At 39.3% G+C, this 16,400-nt stretch overlaps 1 protein-coding gene across 2 annotated transcripts in view; it reads right to left on the reverse strand.

The window, feature by feature from the left end:
- LOC122234585 (phospholipid-transporting ATPase ABCA3-like) overlaps positions 1 to 16,400 on the reverse strand; it is a 106,521-nt gene extending 90,121 nt beyond the window's left edge. Inside the window, exon 1 of one of the 2 annotated variants that reach the window (XR_006212424.1) lies at positions 16,273 to 16,396. The gene's annotated coding sequence lies outside the window, so the exon portion shown is untranslated. Of the gene's footprint in view, positions 1 to 16,272 lie in introns of both variants that reach the window. The other variant, XM_042971563.1, reaches the window with a different exon arrangement.

The raw sequence follows: 16,400 nt of genomic DNA on the forward strand, positions 1-16,400 counted from the left end.
GGAGGAGGAAATTTTTAAAAAATGAACACCGCCTCCAGATTACGTGGGACAACAAATATAAAGTCTAACATACAATTCATCAGAGTCTCAGAAGACAGGACACAGAGTGTGACGCTGAAAAAATATTTAAAGAAATAAAGGTCGTAAACTTCCAAATGTGGCAAAAGACACAAATGTACAGGTATCACAAGTTGAGCAAACCCCGAATGAGATAAACTGAAGAAATGTATGTAGACACATCATAATCAAACTCAAAAATTTAAAACAAATAAAAACTCCTGAAGAAAAGCCAGAGGAAAACAACACATTACTTATGAGGAGACAAAGAGTTGAAAAATCACAGATTGACATTAGAGAGGTGAGAAGGAAGTGACCAACATTTTTTAAATGCAGAAAGAAAACAACTATTAACGTATAATTGGATATTTAGCAAAGAATTTCTTCAGAAATGCAGGTTTGAAATAAAGACATTCACAAGTGAAGGAAAACTAAGTGGCTCCATTGACAGCTAGTCTGATCTATAAAAATTATTAAAGTAAGCTTTTCAGACAGAAGGGAAATGAGAACAGAAGAAAACTTGGAACATAAGAAGTAAAGAAAGAGGAACATACATGTTAAACATCTGGACACATAAAACAAGGTATTCTTCTCTTCCTGAGTTCATTAGAATAGTTCTTGATTGTTGAAAACAAAGAACATGAGTTGAAGAAGTTTTCAATAAATGGAGATGTATGAGATAAATACAGTATGAAGACATAAGAGACAAATACAGTACAAAGGGGAAAAAGTAAGAGGACTGATATGGTCATAAAACTTCTACATTTCAATTTATTGATAAAATAATGATTCTAAATAGACTACAAGTTAAAACCATTTTGCAAACTATAGTGCAACAACTAAAAAGTTACACAAAATTGTAATAGACAAAATGAAATAGAAAAGACATTAGACAGTAAATTAAATTCACATGGAGAAACCAGTGAATTAAATGATTAAAATATAAATATAAAGTCAGTATTAATGGTCTGTAACTCATTTTTCCCTATATGACTTAAAAGCAACTGCCTAAAAAATATATGAATTCATATTTATTTGGAAAACAAAGTATAAAGATGCAATCTGTGATAATAAGAAAATAAAGGGAGCAGAGGTAAATAGGAGCAAAGTATTTGTATACTACTAAAATTAAGTAAGTATTAATTCAGCTAGATTATTATAAACTAAGATATTAAATATAATCCAGAGGGCAACCACTAGAAAAATTAGTAAGAAATATATTGTAGAAGAAACAAGAATCAAAATGGTACACTAGAGAGTATCTTAGAAAAAAGAAGACAGTAATAGAGTCACGAATAACAAAAATAAGACATCAAGAAAACAAAGAGAAAAATGTCTGAAGTCTTACTTTATAATTAATTACACTGAATGTAAATGGATTGAACTCCCCATTTAAAAGGCTAAAACTGGTAGAATAGATATAAAAGCCTGATTCAACTAAATGCTCTCAACAAGAGTCTCATTTTAGATCCAAAGACGCACATTAGTTGAAAATTAAAGAACAGGAAAAGATATTCCATGTAAACAGTAAGCAAAAGAAGAGCAGGAATGACTGTACTAATAAAAGACAAAATAGACTTTAAGACAAAAATTGTTAAAAGAGACAAAGAAGTACATAATATACAGATTAAAAGGTCAACTCATCAAGAAGATATAAAGTTACAAACATATAAGAACCTAACAACAGAGCCCCTAAAATACGTAAAGCAAAAACTGAATTAAGTGAGAAATAGCTCAAAAAGAATAGTTGGAAACTTCAATGCCCCACTTTCAGTTAGTGAATACAACAACAAAGGCAGAAGATCAGTAAGGAAACAGAAGCTATAAACAACACTATCAACCACCTTAAACTAGCATATATAGAAAAATCTACCCAACAATAACAGAATACATATTTTCTCAAGTTCACAAGGAACATTCTCTAAAACAGACCATTACACAAAATAATAAATTGTAAAAGACTGAAATCATACAAAGTATCTTGCATGAACACAAGGAATAATATTAGAAATCAGTAGAAGGAATCCTGGAAAATTCACAAATATGTGGAAAGTAAACAATACACCCTTAAACAACCAACGGGTCAAAGAAGAAATTACAAGGAAAATTAGAAAATACTTTGAGATGAGTGAAATCAAAAATAAAACATAATAAAACTTATGCAATGCAGTGAAAGCGGTTTAACTATAAACTCACACATTTCAAATCAATGATGATTTTAAATCAATAACCTAGCCTTCTAACTTAGAAAAGGGAGAAAACTAAAACCACAGATAATAGAAGGTAGGAAATTATAAATATCAAAGTGGAAATAAATCAAATAGAGAATATAAAAACAATAAAATCAAGGAAACCAAACGTTGTTTGCTTAACAACAACAAAGTGACAAATCTTCATCTTGACTGTCCAGAAATAAGAGAAAAGACTCATATTACTAAAACAAGGAAAGAAAGTAATAAAACTACAACCAATATTATAGAAATAAAAAGGATTATAAAAAAATACTATGAACAATTACAGGCAACAAATTTGATAACCTAGAGGAAATGACAAATTCCTAGAAACACACAAACTACCAAACCAACTCAAGAACAAGTAGAAAATATAAACAGACTTATAATAAAACATTGAATCAGTAATCAAAACCCTGCTAGCAAAGAAAAGGCCAGGATCAAATGACTTCAATGGTGAATTCTAGCAAACATCTAAAAAATGATTTACATCAATCCTTCTGTTTGCTTTTCCAAACAACCAATTCTCCAATTCTTTCATACCCCAAATGGGTGTTCAACAATTCAGTTCAGTTCTGACACTAATTACCCTGAGTTAGCACAAAGCCTGCAGGTTAAAGGCTCAGTCTGAGAAGACTACCTGCCCCTACTTTAGATGCTAGCATCAAATAGGTTCATCATGTAGGCTAACTACATATTCAGGGTTTCCCCCAATCCTCAACTTCACTAATTTACTAGAATGATTCCTGGAATGCAGGAATAGGCTATACTTAAAATTACAGTTTCTTACAAATGAAGAGCCACATGAAGAGGTACATAGGGCAAGGGGTTGGAGGCACAGTGTTTACATGACCTCTCCAGCATGCCACACTGCCAGCACATTGATGAACTTCACCAAGTCAGAAGTTCTCCAAATATCACTGTTTAAGAGTTTTATTGAGGACTCATTGAGTAAAAATTGATTAAATCAATGTCTGCTGATTAACTTACTCATCCATTGGCTAAGGATGAAGGAAAAAACCCACATGATCTCAAGTGATACAGAAAAAGCATATGACAAAATCCAACATCCTTTCATGACAAAAATATCCAATAAAGTAGGAACAGAAAGGAACTTCCTCAACAAGACAAAGAGTATTTATTGAATACTGTTAATATTGCCATGGTCATGTCTAAATCACTTATAACTCTAGCATAAGGGTTAAAACACAAAAGTATTAAAAATAACTATAGCTACAGGACACCTGGGTGGCTCAGTCAGTTAAGCATCTGACTCTTGATTTCAGCTCAAGTCACGATCTCACAGCTCCTGAGTCTGAGCCCTACATCGGGCTCTAGGCTGATTTGGGAACCTGCTTGGGATTCTCTCTCTCCCTCTCTCTCTGCCCCTCCCCCACTCATGCACTCTGTTTCTCTCCCTCAAAATAAATAAACTTAAAAAAATAAAAAATAGAAATAACTATAGCTACAATAATTTGTTACTGGATGCACAATACAAAAAGATGTAAACTGTGACATCAAAAACACAAAAGGTGGAGGGGATAGCATGAAAATGTACAGTTTTGTATGCATTCAAAATTCAGTTGTTGCCAGCTTAAAATATACTGCCATAAGACATTTTATGTGAGTCGCGTGTTAACAATAAAACAAAAAACTAGAATAGATATATAAAAGGTAAAAAGGAAGGAATCAGGGGCACCTGGGTGGCTCAGTCAGTTAAGCATCAGACTTCAGCTCAAGTCATGATTTCACAGTTCAAGAGTTCAAGCCCCGCATCGGGCTCTGTGCTGACGGCTCAGAGCCTAGAGCCTGCTTTGGATTCTGTGTCTCCCTCTCTCTCTACCCCTCCCCCTCTCACACTCGGTCTCTCTCTCTCTCTCCAAAATAAATAAACATAAGAAAATTTATTTTTTAAAAAAAGAGCCTACATCTGGGGGGAAAAAAGGAAGGAATCAAAGCATACCACTACAAAAAATTATCAAATCATAAAGGAAGAGAGCAAGAGAGGGAGAGAGGATCAAAGGAACCACAAAAGAGAAAAAAAATAAAATAAAATGACAAGAGTAAATCCATTCTTCTAAATTATTTTAAGGGTGCCTGGGTGGCTCAGTTGGTTAAGGCTTCAACTTAGGTTCAGGTCATGGTCTCATGGTTTGTGAGTTCGAGCCTGGCATTGGGTTCTCTACTGTGGGCTAGCAGGGTTCAGAGCCTCATCTCCCTCTCTCTGCCCCTCCCCTCCACCAAGCACCCTCATGTGCTCTCTCTCTCTCTTTAAAGTAAATAAACATTAAATAAATTAAAAAAAAAAAGACTCACTTCAGCCTTAAGAATAAACATAGGCTCAAACTGAGGGGATAGAAAAACATATTCCATGCAAATGGACCCACAAGAGGGCAGAGGTAGCTATCTTTACAGCACACAAATTAGACTTCATGTGTTAGACTGTAACAAAAGGCAAAGAAGGGCATTGTATAATGATAAAGTGATCAATTAAGAAGATATAACAATTGTAAATATTTGTGCACAAACATCAGAGCACCTAAATGTATAAAGCAAAAATCAGAAGAACTGAAAAAAAGAAATAGTCAGCAATACAATAATAGAAGGGATTTCAATACCCCACTTCCAACAATGGACACATCATCCAGAAAGAAAATCAACAAGGAAACACAGGACTTAAACTGCACATTAGACCAGATGGACCTAACAGACATATGCAGAATATTCCACCCAACAGCAGCAGAATACACATTCTTCTCAGAGCATTCTCAGGGACAGATTTATGTTAGGCCACACAACAAATCTTAACAAGTTTAAGAATAATGAAATCATATCAATCATCTATTCCAACTGTAATGATATGAAACTAGAAAGCCATAACAGGAGGAAAACAGGAAAATTCAGTGGAAAATTTTTAAATAGGTGAAAACTAAACAAAATGGTCCTTAAGTATCAATGGGTCAAAGAAGAAATGAAAAGGGAAATTTAAAACAATCTGGCAACAAATGAAAATGGAAACACAACACATCAAAATTTATAGGATACAACAAAAGCAGTTTTAATAGGGAAGTTTATAGCACTGAATGCCTACATTAAGAGAGAAAAAAAAAAAGGAAATGACATCACCAAGACAGCAAAGTAGGAGACCCCAGCCTCTCCATGCCCCCACAGACATCAATAATTAGACAGCTATCCATGAATAAAAATAGCTCTGGGAGAGCAGTGGAGTCCACTTAAGAAACTTGAGGAGTGTAATGGAACAAAAAACTGGAGAATAACTACAGAAAAAGGAAAGGAAGAACAGCTTCATTTTTGTCTCATCATCCCAATTCCCCATATTGGCACTGCTCAGTACCAAGAGGCAGCACCCCATCTAGAAGGAGTTCCTCCTGCATGGAAAGGGAGATCAAGTTAAGCAACAGGTTCCCCCAGTCTTTTGTGTATCACACAAAGGACCTGATTCTGCTTCACCCCATCCAGAGACCAGCAAAGCTGACACACAGAGATGGCTAGGAACAAGGAAGAAGGGCAGGGACTACAGGATCAGCCACACAGTAGGAGCAGCCCTGGTTCTCAGTGACCTGTTCTGCAAAGGACCTCCGCACCTTTCACCATTGAAGAAAACATTGGCCAGCACGGCCACTGCAGATGCCCTGCAGATTTCACTAGTTTTAATGCCACAGGTATTTGCATTGTAGACACCAGATGCCTCTCAGGCTCCCTATCCCCACCAGATCCCAGGATCCACACTAGTAGCCAGTCCAGGCTTCTGCAGCTGCTCAAGTACATGATGCCAACCTGACCTCCCATGACTGACCCTCACCACCATGTGTACACTTGAGGCTAGCCCTTCCAACCGTGCACCTGCCTGCCACTAGCCTCACTTCCCATCACCAGCCTCTGCTGAAGTGGCCTATAGCCACATAAGTGCCATGTCAACAGCCAAGGCCCCTACAGTTGCTTGTGGACCCAGATTTGGCCCTATCTCCAGGTACTGGCCAGCACCACTGGGTTCACCTGCAGCTAGCCCCTCCAGGCTGTGCACCTGAACATTCCTATCCTGTGGAGACACTATAGCCACAGTAATGCACACCGACAGCCAGGACCCCCAGAGCTTCTTGTGGCCCAGCTCCAACCTTGTCTCCTGTCACTGGCTTGCACCACTGGGCTTACCTGAAGCTAGCCCCACCAGCTGTACACTTGAACACAACCAGACTCCTGTCACCAGCCTCTGCTGTTGTAAGTCCTTGGCATGAGATCGTAGCCACAGAGGGCATGCCAACAGTCAGGGCACCTGGAGCTGATACTGCATTCTTAGTTGGTTCTGGTCCCCACCACTAAGTGTGTGTGTGTCTGCAGCCATCCCCTGCCACTACACGGGCACCAGCAGCTGGCCCCCAAAGCCAAGGGTGTACACATCACAGGCTCCACTCATCAATGCTGCCTGCCCTTGTCCATAGCCTCAGACCTGGAAGTGCCTCTGAGGACCCCAGCAGTACTTGCAGCCATTGTGAACCCCCATGGTGCTCACCAAAGACCACCTAGTTGTCAATGTTGTGGACTCCAGCAGTGCTGACCTCCAATGCTGTGGACCTCCAAAAAGACATTCTGTCCCCACAGAGCCAGAGAAGGCATATGCCCCTGCAGCTGGCACCCTGCAACACTAGACCCACTGTCACAACACACTCCAGCATGCTCCCAGCAACAAGTGAAGGTCTTTCATTATCAAAGTCAGCCCACAAAGTCTGGAAAAGGTGACTGTCTCTTCCAATGTGCAGCCTCATAAGCAAGGCTACTAGAATCACAAAGAATAGGAGTAACATGACACCACCAAAGGAACACAGTAAACGTTTGGCAACTGACCCCGAACTAAATTGCCCAAGAAAGAATTCAAAATAAATGTTCTAAAGATGCTCAAAGACTTCAAGAGAATACAGATAAGCAATTTAATGAAATCAGAAAAAGCAACCTCACTCACAATAGTATCAAAAATAATAAAACACTGGAAATAAATTTAAATAAGGAAATAAAAGATAAATTCACTGAAAACTATAAGGCATTGATGAAAGAAACTGATACACAAATAAATGGAAAGCCTTCCTGAATTCATGGATTGAAAGTGTTATTAATATGCCCATATTACCTAAAGCCCATCTATAGATTCTATGTAATCTCAAGGTTGCCAAGGGCTGAGAGGTGGGGAGAAGTAGGGAGGGATTGGTAAAATAGTACAAACTTTCAGTTATAAGATGAACAAATTTTGAGGATCTAATGTATAATCTGACTATAGTTGATAATACTGTATTGTATCGTTGAAGTTTGCTAAGAGAGTGTTCTTAGCGTTCTCTTTTAACACAAAAGGGCAACTAGGTCAGATGACTGATGTATTAATTAACTTGAATGAGGGAATTCTTTCACATCATATACGTATACCAAATCATCAGGTTGTCCACTTTAAATACACTACAATTTGGGGTGCCTGGGTGGCTCATTTGGTTGTGTCCTACTCTTGATCTCAGCTCAGGTCTTAATCTCAGGGCCCACATTGGGCTCCATGATGGGCATGAAGTATATTTAAGAAAAAAAAAAACCCTACAATTCTACAGATTTACAATTTAAAACTGGGAAAAAGAAGAAATTAAAGAACATCTAAATAAATGAAAAGACATCCCATGTTCATGGACTCAAAGTACTCCCCAAATTGATGGCAGTACTCCCCAAAGTGAACTACAGAATCAATCAATCCCCAACTGCTTTTTGTAGAAATGAATACATGGATTCTAAAATTCATATGGAAGGGCAAGGAACCCTGGATAGCCAATCTTGAAAGAGAACAAAGTTTGAGGGCTCACACTTACTAATTTCAATACTTTCTACAAAGTGACAATAATCAAAATAGTATGGTACTGGCATAAGCACAGATATATAAAACAAGGGAACAGAGTTGAAAGTCTAGCAATAAACCCATTCATCTATGTTCAACAGATTTGCAGCAAGGGTCTCGCGTTCATTCAAGAGGAAATAACAATCTTTTGAACATACAGCGCTTAAGCAACCAACATACAAAACAATAAAGTTCAACTCTTACCTTGTACCACATATAAACATTAATTCAAATGGATTAAACAGCCAAATGTAAGAGCTAAAACAATAAACTCCAAAAAAAAAAAAAATTGGAGTAAATCTTCACAATCTGGATTTAGCAATGCAATCTTAGGATACCAGATAAAGGTACAGATAAATTTGGCTTCATCAGAATAAAACTATTGAGTACTGAAGGGTACTAAAAGACAACTCATGAATGGAATGAAAATATTTTCAAATTATATATCTGATAAGGGTTTCATATACTGAATATTTATAAAGCACTCTTACAACTCAACAACAAAATGACAAACCAATTAAATAATGAGCAAAAGGATCTAAATAGGCATTTCTCCAAAGAAATTACACAAATGGCCAAGGAGGGCATAAAAAGATGCTCAACATCACGAGTCATTATGGAAATGCAAATCGGGATTATCATGAGATACCACTAGAATGGCTATTTAAAACACACACACACACACACACACACACACACACACACACACACTTTTTAACAGAAAAAAAAAAAAAACAAGTGTTGGCAAGAACTTGAAAACCTGGAACCCTCACACACTGCTGGTGGGCATGTGAAATGGTACAGCTGCTGTGAAAAAGTCTGGCAGTTCCTCAAAAAGTTAAACATACAGGGGTGCCTGGATGGCTCTATTGGTGGAGGATACGACTTGATCTTGGGAGTCAGGAATTCAAGCCCGACCTTAGATGTAGAGATTAATTAAATACGCCAAAAAAAATTTTTTTTTTGAAGCTAAACATGTAATTACCATATGACCCTGCAATTCCACTTCTAGGTATATACCCAACAGACTACAAAACATGTCCATACAAAAATATGTACACTAATGTTCATAGTAGCATTATTGGTAATAGTCAAAAAGTAGAAACCCAAAAGTTCATCAACTAATGAACAAACAAAATGTGGTATATCCAAAAACTGACTGAGGTACTGATAAACACCCAAGAACCTTGAAAACGGTTTTTTTTGACCGGAAGATGGCAGTGTAGGAGGATGCTGGGCTCACCTCGTCCTGCTGATCGCTTAGATTCCACCCACATCTGCCTAAATAACCCAGAAAAACGCTGGAAGACTGGCAGAACAGAGTCTCCAGAGCCAAGTGTAGGCGAGAGGCCCACGGAAGAGGGTAGGAAGGGCGGAGAGGTGGTGCGCCCTACACGGACTGGCAGGAGGGAGCCGGGGGGTGGAGGGGCAGCCCGCCCTGTAAGGCAGAGCCCCTGAAGTCTGGCTTGCAAAAGCAGAGGGGCTGGACTCCGTGAGTTCTGAAAGCCAGCGGGACTTAACATCTGGAATTTTAAAAGTCAACAGCTCTGCTCTCAAAGAGTGGGGAAGGTGAGAGGGCACCAGGAGGGAGAGTTGCTGAGCCCTGGAAGGCAGAGTTCAGCTTGGCAGGGAACAAAGGCGCTGGCCAGTGCCAGATCCCTTTCCCATCCCCCAGCTGAAATCCCAAAGACAACCTGTTCCTGTCACCAAACTTGCTTGCACCGCACAAATTCTGTGCTTCTGTGGATACATCTCTCCGACAGGTCTGCCTCCCTCCCAGTGCTGCAGGGCCCCTCCCACAGGGGGCCACCAATGGCAAAGCAAGCTCAGCCTGCACCTCCCGCCCCTGTGCACCTTGTGGATCCACCCTAACACACCAGATCCCATCAGTGTAGCACGATGAGCCTGGCAGTGTGCAAGTAGCCCAGACAGGGGCCATACCACTCCACAGTGAGTCCTGCCACTGGGAGAGGGGAAGATAAGGTACATGCCAGTCTGACTATGGCCCAGCGGTGGGCTGGGGACAGACATCGGGTCTGGCTGCAGCCCCGCCCACCAACACAAGTTACTCCAGACAGCACAGGGGAAGTGCCCTGAAGTTTGGAGCCACTGCAGAGACTACCCAAAATGACAAAATGGAAGAACTCTCCTCAAAATAAACTCAGGGAAGTAGCGACAGCTAACGCAATATAATGGAACAAGAATTTAGAATAATAGTCATAAAATTAATCGCTGGGCTTGAAAACAGTATAGAGGACAGCAGAGAATCTATTGCTACAGAGATCAAGGAACTAAGCAATAGTCAGGAGGAGCTAAACAATGCTATAAATGAAGTGCGAAATAAAATGGAGGTGACCACAGCTAGGATTGAAGAGGCAGAGGAGAGAATAGGTGAATTAGAAGATAAAATTATGGAAAAAGAGGAAGCTGAGAAAAAGAGATAAAAAATTCCAGGAGTATGAGGGGAGAATTAGAGAACTAAGTGATACAATCAAACGCTACAATATCGGTATAATAGGAATTCCAGAAGAGGAAGAGCTAGAGAAAGGGGCTGAAGGTGTACTTGAACAAATCATAGCTGAGAACTTCCCTAATCTGGGGAAAGAAAAAGGCATTGAAATCCAAGAGGCACAGAGAACCCCGTTCAGACATAACTTGAATCGATCTTCTGCACGACATATCATAGTGAAACTGGCAAAATACAAGGATAAAGAGAAAATTCTGAAAGCAGCTAGGGATAAACAGGCCCTAACTTACAAACGGAGACCCATAAGACTAGTGGCAGACCTATCTACTGAAACTTGGCTGGCCAGAAAGGAATGACAGGAAATCTTCAATGTGATAAACAGAAAAAATATGCAGCCGAGAATCCTTTATCCAGCAAGTCTGTCATTCAGAATAGAAGGAGAGATAAAGGTCTTCCCAAACAAACAAAAACTGAAGGAATTCATCACCACTAAACCAGCCCTACAAGAGATCCTAAGGGGGATTCTGTGAGTGAAATGTTGCAAGGACAACAAAGTACCAGAGACCTCACTACAAGCATGAAACCTACAGACATCACAATGACTCTAAACCCATATCTTTCAATAATAACACTGAATGTAAATGGACTAAATGCTCCAACCAAAAGACATAGGGTATCACAATGGATAAAAAAAACAAGACCCATCTATTTTCTGTCTACAAGAGATTCATTTTAGACCTGAGGACACCTTCAGATTGAAACTGAGGGGATGAAGAACTATCTATCATGCTATTGGAAGTCAAAAGAAAGCTGGAGTATCCATACTTATATCAGACAAACTAGACTTTACATTAAAGGCTGTAACAAGAGATGAAGAAGGGCATTATATAATAATTACACAGTCTATCCATCAGGAAGAGCTAGCAATTATAAATGTCTATGCGCCAAATACGGGAGCCCCCAAATATATAAAACAATTCATCACAAACATAAGCAACCTTATTGATAACAATGTGGTATTTGCAGAGAACTTTAATACTCCACTTATGGCAAGGGATAGATCATCTAGACACAGGATCAATAAAGAAACAAGGCCCTGCATCTTTTGGGATGAGCACTGGGTGTTGTATGGAAATGAATTTGACAATAAATTTCATATATTAAAAAAAAAAAAAAGAAACAAGCGCCCTGAATGATACATTGGATCAGATAGACTTCACAGATATATTTAAACTCTGCATCCCAAAGTAACAAAATATACTTTCTTCTCGAGTGCACATGGAACCTTCCCCAAGATAGATCTCATACTGGGTCACAAAACAGCCCTTCATAAGTATGAAAGAATTGACATCATACCATGCACACTTTCAGACCACAATGCTATGAAGCTTGAAATCAACCATAGGAAAAAGTCTGGAAAACCTCCAAAAGCATGGAGGTTAAAGAACACCCTACTAAAGAATGAGTGGGTCACCCAGGCAATTAGAGAAGAAATTTAACAATATATGGAAACAAATGAAAATAAAAACACAACAATCCAAATGCTTTGGGATGCAGTAAAGGCAGTCCTGAGAGGAAAATACATTGCAATCCAGGCCTATCTCAAGAAACAAGAAAAATCCCAAATACAAAATCTAAAGCACACCTAAAGGAAATAGAAGCAGAACAGCAAAGACAGCCCAAACCCAGCAAAAGAAGAGAAATAATAAATATCAGAGCAGAAATAGACAATATAGAATCTAAAAAAACTGTAGAGCAAATCAATGAAACCAAGAGTTGGTTTTTTGAAAAAATAAACAAAATTGATAAACCTCTAGCCAGGCTTCTCAAAAAGAAAACGGAGATGACCCAAATAGATAAAATCATGAATGAAAATGGAATTAGTACAACCAATCCCTCAGAAATACAAGCAATTATCAGGGAATACTTGGAAAAATTATATGCCAGCAAACTGGACAACCTGGAAGAAACGGACAAATTCCTAAGCACCCACATACTTCTAAAACTCAAACAGGAAGAAATAGAAAACTTGAACCGACCCACAACCCGCGAAGAAATTGAATCGGTTATCAAATATCTCCCAACAAGTAAGAGTCCAGGACCAGATGGCTTCCCTGGGGAATTCTACCAGACATTTAAAGCAGAGATAATACCTATCCTTCTCAAGCTGTTCCAAAAAATAGAAAGGGAAGGAAAACTTCCAGACTCATTCTATGAGGTCAACATTACTTTGATTCCTAAACCAGACAGAGACCCAGCAAAAAAAATAGAACCACAGGCCACTATCCCTGACGATTATGGATGCAAAAATTCTCACTAAGATACTTGCAAATCAAATTCAACAGCATATAAAAACAATTATTCACCATTATATCACCACCCATGATCAAGTGGGATTCATTCCTGGGCTGCAGTGCTGGTTCAACATTCGCAAATCAATCAGTGTGATACATCACATCAATAAAAGAAAAGATAAGAATCATATGATCCCGTCAATCAATGCAGAAAAACCATTTGACAAAATTCAGCATCCTTTCTTAATAAAAACCCTCGAGAAAGTCGGGATAGAAGGAACATACTTAAAGATCATAAAAGCCATTTATGAAAAGCCTGCAGCTAATATCATCCTCAATGGGGAAAAACTGAGAGCTTTTTCCCTGAGATCAGGAACACAACAGGGATGTTCACTCTCACTGCTGTTGTTTGACATAGGGTTGGAAGTGCTAGCATCAGCAATCAGACAACAAAAGGAAATCAAAGGCATCAAAATTGGCAAAGATGAAGTCAAGCTTTCACTTTTTGCAGATGACATGATACTATACATGGAAAATCCGATAGACTCCACCAAAAGTCTGCTAGAACTGATACATGAACTCAGCAAAGTTGCAGGATACAAAATCAATGTACAGAAATCAGTTGCATTCTTATACACTAATAATGAAGCAACAGAAAGAGAAATAAAGAAACTGATCCCATTCACAATTGCACCAAGAAGCATAAAAAACCTAGGAAAAAAACCTAACCAAAGATGTAACAGATCTGTATGCTGAAAACTATAGAAAGCTTATGAAGGAAACTGAAGAAGATACAAAGAAATGGAAAAACATTCCATGCTCATGGATTGGAAGAATAAATACTGTGAAAATGTCATGACTACCCAAAGCTATCTACACATTCAATGCAATCCCAATCAAAATTGCACCAGCATTCTTCTCGAAGCTAGAATAAGCAATCCTAAAATTTGTATGGAACCACAAAAGACCCTGAATAGCCAAAGTAATTTTGAAGAAGAAGACCAAAGCAGGAGGCATCACAATCCCAGACTTTAGCCTCTACTACAAAGCTGTCATCATCAAGACAGCATGGTATGGGCACAAAAACAGACACATAGACCAATGGAATAGAATAGAAACCCCAGAACTACACCCACAAAAGTATGGCCAACTAATCTTTGACAAGGCAGGAAAGAATATCCAATGGAAAAAAGACAGTCTCTTTAATAAATGGTGCTGGGAGAACTGGACAGCAACATGCAGAAGAATGAAACTAGACCATTTTCTTACACCATTCACAAAAATAAACTCAAAATGGATGAAGGACCTGAATGTGAGACAGGAAACCATCAAAACCCTAGAGGAGAAAGCAGGAAAAGACCTCTCTGACCTCAGCCACAGCAATTTCTTACTTGACACAAATCCAAAGGCAAGGGAATTAAAAGCAAAAATGAACTATTGGGACCTCATCAAGATAAAAATCTTCTGCACTGCAAAGGAAACAATCAACAAAACTAAAAGGCAACCAACGGAATGGGAAAAGATATTTGTAAATGACATATTGGACAAAGGGCTAGTATCCAAAATCTTTAAAGAACTCACCAAACTCCACACCCAAAAAATAAATAATCCAGTGAATGGGCAGAAAACATGAATAGACACTTCTCTAAGGAAGACCTCCAGATGGCCAACAGGCACATGAAAAGATGCTCAACGTCGCTCCTCATCAGGGAAACACAAATCAAAACCATACTCAGATACCACCTCACCCCAGTCAGAGTGGCTAAAATGAACAAATCAGCAGACTATAGATGCTGGTGAGCATGTGGAGAAATGGGAACCCTCCTGCACTGTTGGTGGGAATGCAAATTGGTGCAACCACTCTGGAAAACAGTGTGGAGGTTCCTCAAAACATTAAAAATAGATCTATCCTATGACTCAGCAATAGCACTGCTAGGAATTTACCCAAGGGATACAGGAGTGCTGATGCATAGGGGCACTTGTACCCCAATGTTTATAGCAGCGTTTTCAACAATAGTCAAATGATGGAAAGAGCCTAAATGTCCATCAACTGATGAATGGATAAAGAAATTGTGGTTTATATACACAATGGAATACTACTTGGCAATGAGAAAAAATGAAATATGGCCTTTTGTAGCAATGTGGATTAAACTGGAGAGTGGTATCCTAAGTGAAATAAGTCATACAGAAAAAGACAGATACCATATGTTTTCACTCTTATGTGGATCCTGAGAAACTTAACAGAAGACCATGGGGGAGGGGAAGGGGGAAAAGAAAGTTAGGGAGGGAGCCAAACCATAAGAGACTCTTAAAAACTGAGAATAAACTGAGGGTTGATGGGGGGTGGGAGGGAAGGGAAAGTGGATGATGGGCATTGAGGACGGCACCTGTTTGGATGAGCACTGGGTGTTGTATGGAAACCAATTTGACAATAAATTTCATATTAAAAAAAAAAGTACCTTGAAAACATTATCCTCAGTAAAAGAAGCCAAACATAAAAGCCCACACATTATATGATTCTATTCATGTGAAATGCCCAGAATTGGCTAATCCATAGAGATAGAAAGGTTAGTGGTTGCCAGGGACTGTAGATAAGAGGAAATAGCAAGTGACAGCTCAGTGATTATAGAGTTTAAGGATGATAAATAATGTTCTTAAAAAAACAAAACCAAACAAAAATATTCTGGAATTAGGTAGTGGTAATGGCGGCACAACACTGTGAATATAATAAAAGCCACAGAGGTCTAATACTTTAAAATGGTAGAAATGGGGGGCACCTGGGTGCAGGTTAGGCCTCCAACTCTTGATTTTGGCTCAAGTCATGATCTCAGAGTTCATGGGATCAGCCTACGTGCTGAAAGTGGGGAGCTTGCTTGGGATTCTCTCTCTCTCCTTCTCTCTGCCCCTCCCCCCACTCTTGGGCATCTCAAAATAAACTAACTTAAAAAAAAACCCAGAAAGAAAAACCCTATGAGATAGGTAAGATCATATTCCTACATTATAGCTAGATTCACAAAGGTCAACTCACTTCCCTAACGTCAAATTAAAACCAAAGCTGGGCACTTCCCCAAACCTTCCTTCTAATCATTAAGCTACAACCAAAATAAAAAATAAAATAAAAACAGTTAAATTCAAACCTACGTCTCCAATGGGTTTTTGAGTTTGTATTCGTTTTGGGGAATGCGAGATACAAGTTTTCCAGGACGAGCGCCAACAAGGGGGTGGAACTCCGGAAGAGTCCGGGAGCACCCTCGCCACAGCCCGGGAACTTGGGGAGAATGACCCCAAGAGGGGAAGACCGGACGGGAGGACCCCAAGGCAGAGAACTGCGACACTCACCACACAGGCATCCAAAGCGCCACACCTGCCCATCTGCCGCCACCTCCCACGCTCAGGTGCACGCGCGAGTTCCGCCTGCGACACGATGTCCGCCCTACCCAACCGCCCCGCCGCGGGTTTACCGCCCC

The sequence above is a fragment of the Panthera tigris genome, chromosome E3 (assembly GCF_018350195.1).
Source record: "Panthera tigris isolate Pti1 chromosome E3, P.tigris_Pti1_mat1.1, whole genome shotgun sequence".
In the NCBI taxonomy this organism is placed as follows: Eukaryota; Metazoa; Chordata; class Mammalia; order Carnivora; family Felidae; genus Panthera; species Panthera tigris.